Consider the following 7,500-nt stretch of genomic DNA (forward strand, 5'->3'; position numbering starts at 1 on the left):
GGACCTTTGCTTATAAAGGTCTTGGGATCTACCAGACAGACGGCGCCTGTCACTTGATTTAGGAGCACTGGGGCGACCCCGTGTGGCCAGCGGATAGCTAGGTAGGCAGCGCGGCCATTCCCCCCCCCACTTGGGTGGGCCGTCTTTGTGTGTGTCTGTCTGTCTGTCTGTCTGTCTGTCTGGCCTGTGTGTGTGTGTGAGAGAGAGAGAGAGAGAGAGAGAGAGAGAGTGATACTTGTGTCCATCTCTCTCTCTCTCTCTCTCTCTCTCTCTCTCTCTCTCTCTCTCTCTCTCTGTGTGTGTGTGTGTGTGTGTGTGTGTCTCCCCCACACAAGCACATGCTCTGTTTGAGTCTATGCTTGCATGAGAGAGATATTTTGTGTCTTTCAGTCTCCCTCCCCCGCAAAAGAGTTTTGTTTTGTGTTTTCTTTGTTTGTGTGTTGTGTGTGTGTGTGTGTGTGAGAGAGAGAGAGATTTTGTGTCCATTTCTGTCTCCCCTGCACACTTGAGTGCGAGTGCGAGGTGTATTTGATTCCTGTCCTCTCTCTGTCTCCTCGGCACAAGCACATGCTCTGTTTCAGTGTATGCCAGCGTGAGAGAGATATCTTGTGTCTTTCCGTCTCCCTCCCTCGCAAACAAGTTTGTTCCGCGTTGCGTGCGTGCGTTCGATATTGTCCCTGTTGTTGTTATTCTGCGTGCGTCCATGCAGTCGAAATGGGGGTTTGTGCGTTTGTGTATGTGTTTGTGTGTCCTGGCCTGCCTGGGTCTCTCTCTCTTTTTGATATATTTTGGGTCCGTCTCTCTGTGTCTGTCTCTGTCCCCCGCAAGCAAGGACGTGGGTGTATTTTTATATGTCTCTCTCTCTCTCTCTCTCTCTCTCTCTCTCTCTCTCTCTCTCTCTGTGTGTGTGTGTGTGTGTGTGTGTGAGAGAGAGAGAGAGAGAGAAGCACCTTAGAGACCACCTAAGTTTTTCATCGCTATGATGCACACTTCTTCAGGCACACGAAAGCTCGTAGCGATGACAAACCTAGTTCCTCTCTAAGGTGCTACTGCTGCAAGAATATACCCCATCCAGCCCACTGACTCGCACCGTTGCGTGGTCCCCCGTAAAGAAGGGTCGTCCGAACGCCTGTCCTCTACGAACCCCAGTTCCCATTGCTGTAATGGGTTGACCGGGTGTTTCATTCGGATGGGATCCATTCAGCCCTGAGTGCACACTGGAAGGTAAGATCCTTGAAGCTGAGGCCTCAATACTTTGGCCACCCCACGAGAAGAGAAGACTCCCTGGAAAAGACCCTGACGTTGGGAAAGATGGAAGGCACAAGGAGAAGGGGACGACAGAGGACCAGATAAGGTTGGAAGGTGTTCTCGTGGCTACCAACAGGAGTCTGACCAAACTGCGGGAGGCAGTGGAAGACAGGAGTGCATGGCGAAGAGTCGGACACGACTAAACGACAACAATCTTGTCAAATGGTTACTGTCTTGCTGTCTGTCTCTCTGTATCCCCGTGTCTGTGTCTACCCCGTACGCAAGGGAAGCCATGCCGTGTGCTCCACCCCCCCCCCGAAAAGGCACACCAAGTGTTTTCTCCCTTAATGCCCCTGCGGGTCGACCGGGCGTTTCATTCAAATGGGCCACTCACTGCACTCTAACCGAGAGTTGTGAAGGGACGGCGCCCCTAGTGGCGGCTGAGCTGGTACCGGGGAGCCTCAGCCCCTCCGGCGGGTAGACCGGGAAGAAATGCTTTCTCCGGGTAGACCGGACGTCCCAGACTCTCCGACGAGTAGACCGGGAGGCCTTGCTTTCGGGGAGGTAGACCGGGAAGCCCCAGATTCTCCGGCGAGTAGACCGCGGCAACCGGCGGGTAGACCGGGAAGACTTGCTTTCTCCGGGTAGACCAGACGTCCCAGCCTCTCCGGCGAGTAGCCCGGGAAAACCGGCGCGGAAGGGCGGGTAGACCGGGAGGCCTTGCTTTGGGAGAGGTAGACCGGGAAGCCCCAGACTCTCCGGCGAGTAGACCGGTGCAACCGGCGGGTAGACCGGGAAGACTTGCTTTCTCCGGGTAGACCGGACGCCCCAGCCTCTCCGGCGAGTAGACCGGGGCAACCGACGCGGAAGGGCGGGTAGACCGGGAGGCTTTGCTTTCGGGGAGGTAGACCGGGAAGCCCCAGCCTCTCCGGCGGGTAGACCGGGGCAAGCGGCGCCCTTGCGAGTCGACCGGGAAGACTTGCTTTCTCTCAGGTAGACCGGGACGTCCCAGGCTCTCCGGCGAGTAGACCGGGAGGCCTTGCTTTCGGGGAGGTAGACCGGGAAGCCCCAGACTCTCCGGCGAGTAGACCGGGGCAACCGGCGGGTAGACCGGGAAGACTTGCTTTCTCCGGGTAGACCGGACGTCCCAGCCTCTCCGGCGGGTAGACCGGGGCAACCGGCGCCCTTGCGAGTCGACCGGGAAGACTTGCTTTCTCTCAGGTAGACCGGGAAGCCCCAGACTCTCCGGCGAGTAGACCGGGGCAACCGGCGGGTAGACCGGGAAGACTTGCTTTCTCCGGGTAGACCGGACGCCCCAGCCTCTCCGGCGAGTAGACCGGGGCAACCGACGCGGAAGGGCGGGTAGACCGGGAGGCTTTGCATTCGGGGAAGTAGACCGGGAAGCCCCAGCCTCTCCGGCGGGTAGACCGGGGCAACCGGCGCCCTTGCGAGTCGACCGGGAAGACTTGCTTTCTCTCAGGTAGACCGGGACGTCCCAGGCTCTCCGGCGAGTAGACCGGGAGGCCTTGCTTTCGGGGAGGTAGACCGGGAAGCCCCAGACTCTCCGGCGAGTAGACCGGGGCAACCGGCGGGTAAACCGGGAAGACTTGCTTTCTCCGGGTAGACCGGACGTCCCAGCCTCTCCGGCGGGTAGACCGGGGCAACCGGCGCCCTTGCGAGTCGACCGGGAAGACTTGCTTTCTCTCAGGTAGACCGGGAAGCCCCAGACTCTCCGGCGAGTAGACCGGGGCAACCGGCGGGTAGACCGGGAAGAAATGCTTTCTCCGGGTAGACCGGACGTCCCAGACTCTCCGACGAGTAGACCGGGAGGCCTTGCTTTCGGGGAGGTAGACCGGGAAGCCCCAGATTCTCCGGCGAGTAGACCGCGGCAACCGGCGGGTAGACCGGGAAGACTTGCTTTCTCCGGGTAGACCAGACGTCCCAGCCTCTCCGGCGAGTAGCCCGGGAAAACCGGCGCGGAAGGGCGGGTAGACCGGGAGGCCTTGCTTTGGGAGAGGTAGACCGGGAAGCCCCAGACTCTCCGGCGAGTAGACCGGGGCAACCGGCGGGTAGACCGGGAAGACTTGCTTTCTCCGGGTAGACCGGACGCCCCAGCCTCTCCGGCGAGTAGACCGGGGCAACCGACGCGGAAGGGCGGGTAGACCGGGAGGCTTTGCATTCGGGGAAGTAGACCGGGAAGCCCCAGCCTCTCCGGCGGGTAGACCGGGGCAACCGGCGCCCTTGCGAGTCGACCGGGAAGACTTGCTTTCTCTCAGGTAGACCGGGACGTCCCAGGCTCTCCGGCGAGTAGACCGGGAGGCCTTGCTTTCGGGGAGGTAGACCGGGAAGCCCCAGACTCTCCGGCGAGTAGACCGGGGCAACCGGCGGGTAGACCGGGAAGACTTGCTTTCTCCGGGTAGACCGGACGTCCCAGCCTCTCCGGCGGGTAGACCGGGGCAACCGGCGCCCTTGCGAGTCGACCGGGAAGACTTGCTTTCTCTCAGGTAGACCGGGAAGCCCCAGACTCTCCGGCGAGTAGACCGGGGCAACCGGCGGGTAGACCGGGAAGACTTGCTTTCTCCGGGTAGACCGGACGCCCCAGCCTCTCCGGCGAGTAGACCGGGACAACCGACGCGGAAGGGCGGGTAGACCGGGAGGCTTTGCTTTCGGGGAAGTAGACCGGGAAGCCCCAGCCTCTCCGGCGGGTAGACCGGGGCAAGCGGCGCCCTTGCGAGTCGACCGGGAAGACTTGCTTTCTCTCAGGTAGACCGGGAAGCCCCAGGCTCTCCGGCGAGTAGACCGGGGCAACCGTCGGGTAGACCGGGAAGACTTGCTTTCTCCGGGTAGACCGGACGCCCCAGCCTCTCCGGCGAGTAGACCGGGACAACCGACGCGGAAGGGCGGGTAGACCGGGAGGCTTTGCTTTCGGGGAAGTAGACCGGGAAGCCCCAGCCTCTCCGGCGGGTAGACCGGGGCAACCGGCGCCCTTGCGAGTCGACCGGGAAGACTTGCTTTCTCTCAGGTAGACCGGGACGTCCCAGGCTCTCCGGCGAGTAGACCGGGGCAATCGGCGGGTAGACCGGGAAGACTTGCTTTCTCCGGGTAGACCGGACGCCCCAGCCTCTCCGGCGAGTAGACCGGGGCAACCGACGTGGAAGGGCGGGTAGACCGGGAGGCTTTGCTTTCGGGGAAGTAGACCGGGAAGCCCCAGCCTCTCCGGCGGGTAGACCGGGGCAAGCGGCGCCCTTGCGAGTCGACCGGGAAGACTTGCTTTCTCTCAGGTAGACCGGGACGTCCCAGGCTCTCCGGCGAGTAGACCGGGAGGCCTTGCTTTCGGAGAGGTAGACCGGGAAGCCCCAGACTCTCCGGCGAGTAGACCGGGGCAACCGGCGGGTAGACCGGGAAGACTTGCTTTCTCCGGGTAGACCGGACGCCCCAGCCTCTCCGGCGAGTAGACCGGGGCAACCGACGCGGAAGGGCGGGTAGACCGGGAGGCTTTGCTTTCGGGGAAGTAGACCGGGAAGCCCCAGCCTCTCCGGCGGGTAGACCGGGGCAAGCGGCGCCCTTGCGAGTCGACCGGGAAGACTTGCTTTCTCTCAGGTAGACCGGGACGTCCCAGGCTCTCCGGCGAGTAGACCGGGAGGCCTTGCTTTCTCTCAGGTAGACCGGGAAGCCCCAGACTCTCCGGCGAGTAGACCGGGGCAACCGGCGGGCAGACCGGGAAGACTTGCTTTCTCCGGGTAGACCGGACGCCCCAGCCTCTCCGGCGAGTAGACCGGGACAACCGACGCGGAAGGGCGGGTAGACCGGGAGGCTTTGCATTCGGGGAAGTAGACCGGGAAGCCCCAGCCTCTCCGGCGGGTAGACCGGGGCAACCGGCGCCCTTGCGAGTCGACCGGGTAGACTTGCTTTCTCTCAGGTAGACCGGGACGTCCCAGGCTCTCCGGCGAGTAGACCGGGAGGCCTTGCTTTCTCTCAGGTAGACCGGGAAGCCCCAGACTCTCCGGCGAGTAGACCGGGGCAACCGGCGGGTAGACCGGGAAGACTTGCTTTCTCCGGGTAGACCGGACGCCCCAGCCTCTCCGGCGAGTAGACCGGGGCAACCGACGCGGAAGGGCGGGTAGACCGGGAGGCTTTGCATTCGGGGAAGTAGACCGGGAAGCCCCAGCCTCTCCGGCGGGTAGACCGGGGCAACCGGCGCCCTTGCGAGTCGACCGGGAAGACTTGCTTTCTCTCAGGTAGACCGGGACGTCCCAGGCTCTCCGGCGAGTAGACCGGGAGGCCTTGCTTTCGGGGAGGTAGACCGGGAAGCCCCAGACTCTCCGGCGAGTAGACCGGGGCAACCGGCGGGTAGACCGGGAAGACTTGCTTTCTCCGGGTAGACCGGACGTCCCAGCCTCTCCGGCGGGTAGACCGGGGCAACCGGCGCCCTTGCGAGTCGACCGGGAAGACTTGCTTTCTCTCAGGTAGACCGGGAAGCCCCAGACTCTCCGGCGAGTAGACCGGGGCAACCGGCGGGTAGACCGGGAAGACTTGCTTTCTCCGGGTAGACCGGACGCCCCAGCCTCTCCGGCGAGTAGACCGGGACAACCGACGCGGAAGGGCGGGTAGACCGGGAGGCTTTGCTTTCGGGGAAGTAGACCGGGAAGCCCCAGCCTCTCCGGCGGGTAGACCGGGGCAACCGGCGCCCTTGCGAGTCGACCGGGAAGACTTGCTTTCTCTCAGGTAGACCGGGACGTCCCAGGCTCTCCGGCGAGTAGACCGGGGCAACCGGCGGGTAGACCGGGAAGACTTGCTTTCTCCGGGTAGACCAGACGTCCCAGCCTCTCCGACGAGTAGACCGGAGCAACCGACGCGGAAGGGCGAGTAGACCGGGAGGCCTTGCTTTCGGGGAGGTAGACCGGGAAGCCCCAGCCTCTCCGGCGGGTAGACCGGGGCAAGCGGCGCCCTTGCGAGTCGACCGGAAAGACTTGCTTTCTCTCAGGTAGACCGGGACGTCCCAGGCTCTCCGGCGAGTAGACCGGGAGGCCTTGCTTTCGGGGAGGTAGACCGGGAAGCCCCAGACTCTCCGGCGAGTAGACCGCGGCAACCGGCGGGTAGACCGGGAAGACTTGCTTTCTCCGGGTAGACCAGACGTCCCAGCCTCTCCGGCGAGTAGCCCGGGAAAACCGGCGCGGAAGGGCGGGTAGACCGGGAGGCCTTGCTTTCGGAGAGGTAGACCGGGAAGCCCCAGACTCTCCGGCGAGTAGACCGGGGCAACCGGCGGGTAGACCGGGAAGACTTGCTTTCTCCGGGTAGACCGGACGCCCCAGCCTCTCCGGCGAGTAGACCGGGGCAACCGACGTGGAAGGGCGGGTAGACCGGGAGGCTTTGCTTTCGGGGAAGTAGACCGGGAAGCCCCAGCCTCTCCGGCGGGTAGACCGGGGCAAGCGGCGCCCTTGCGAGTCGACCGGGAAGACTTGCTTTCTCTCAGGTAGACCGGGACGTCCCAGGCTCTCCGGCGAGTAGACCGGGAGGCCTTGCTTTCTCTCAGGTAGACCGGGAAGCCCCAGACTCTCCGGCGAGTAGACCGGGGCAACCGGCGGGTAGACCGGGAAGACTTGCTTTCTCCGGGTAGACCGGACGCCCCAGCCTCTCCGGCGAGTAGACCGGGGCAACCGACGCGGAAGGGCGGGTAGACCGGGAGGCTTTGCTTTCGGGGAAGTAGACCGGGAAGCCCCAGCCTCTCCGGCGGGTAGACCGGGGCAAGCGGCGCCCTTGCGAGTCGACCGGGAAGACTTGCTTTCTCTCAGGTAGACCGGGACGTCCCAGGCTCTCCGGCGAGTAGACCGGGAGGCCTTGCTTTCTCTCAGGTAGACCGGGAAGCCCCAGACTCTCCGGCGAGTAGACCGGGGCAACCGGCGGGCAGACCGGGAAGACTTGCTTTCTCCGGGTAGACCGGACGCCCCAGCCTCTCCGGCGAGTAGACCGGGACAACCGACGCGGAAGGGCGGGTAGACCGGGAGGCTTTGCATTCGGGGAAGTAGACCGGGAAGCCCCAGCCTCTCCGACGAGTAGACCGGGGAAACCGGCGCGGAAGGGCGGGTAGACCGGGCGGCTTTGCTTTCGGGGAAGTAGACCGGGAAGCCCCAGACTCTCCGGCGAGCAGACCGGAGTGGAACCAAGGGCCCGTCGACCGGGCAACGCTGCCAGCTTCCGCCTGGTAGACCGGGAGGCCGTGCTTTCGGGGAGGTAGACCGGGAAGCCCCAGGC

Source organism: Zootoca vivipara, chromosome 16 (assembly GCF_965207765.1).
Source record: "Zootoca vivipara chromosome 16, rZooViv2.hap1.1, whole genome shotgun sequence".
In the NCBI taxonomy this organism is placed as follows: domain Eukaryota; kingdom Metazoa; phylum Chordata; class Lepidosauria; order Squamata; family Lacertidae; genus Zootoca; species Zootoca vivipara.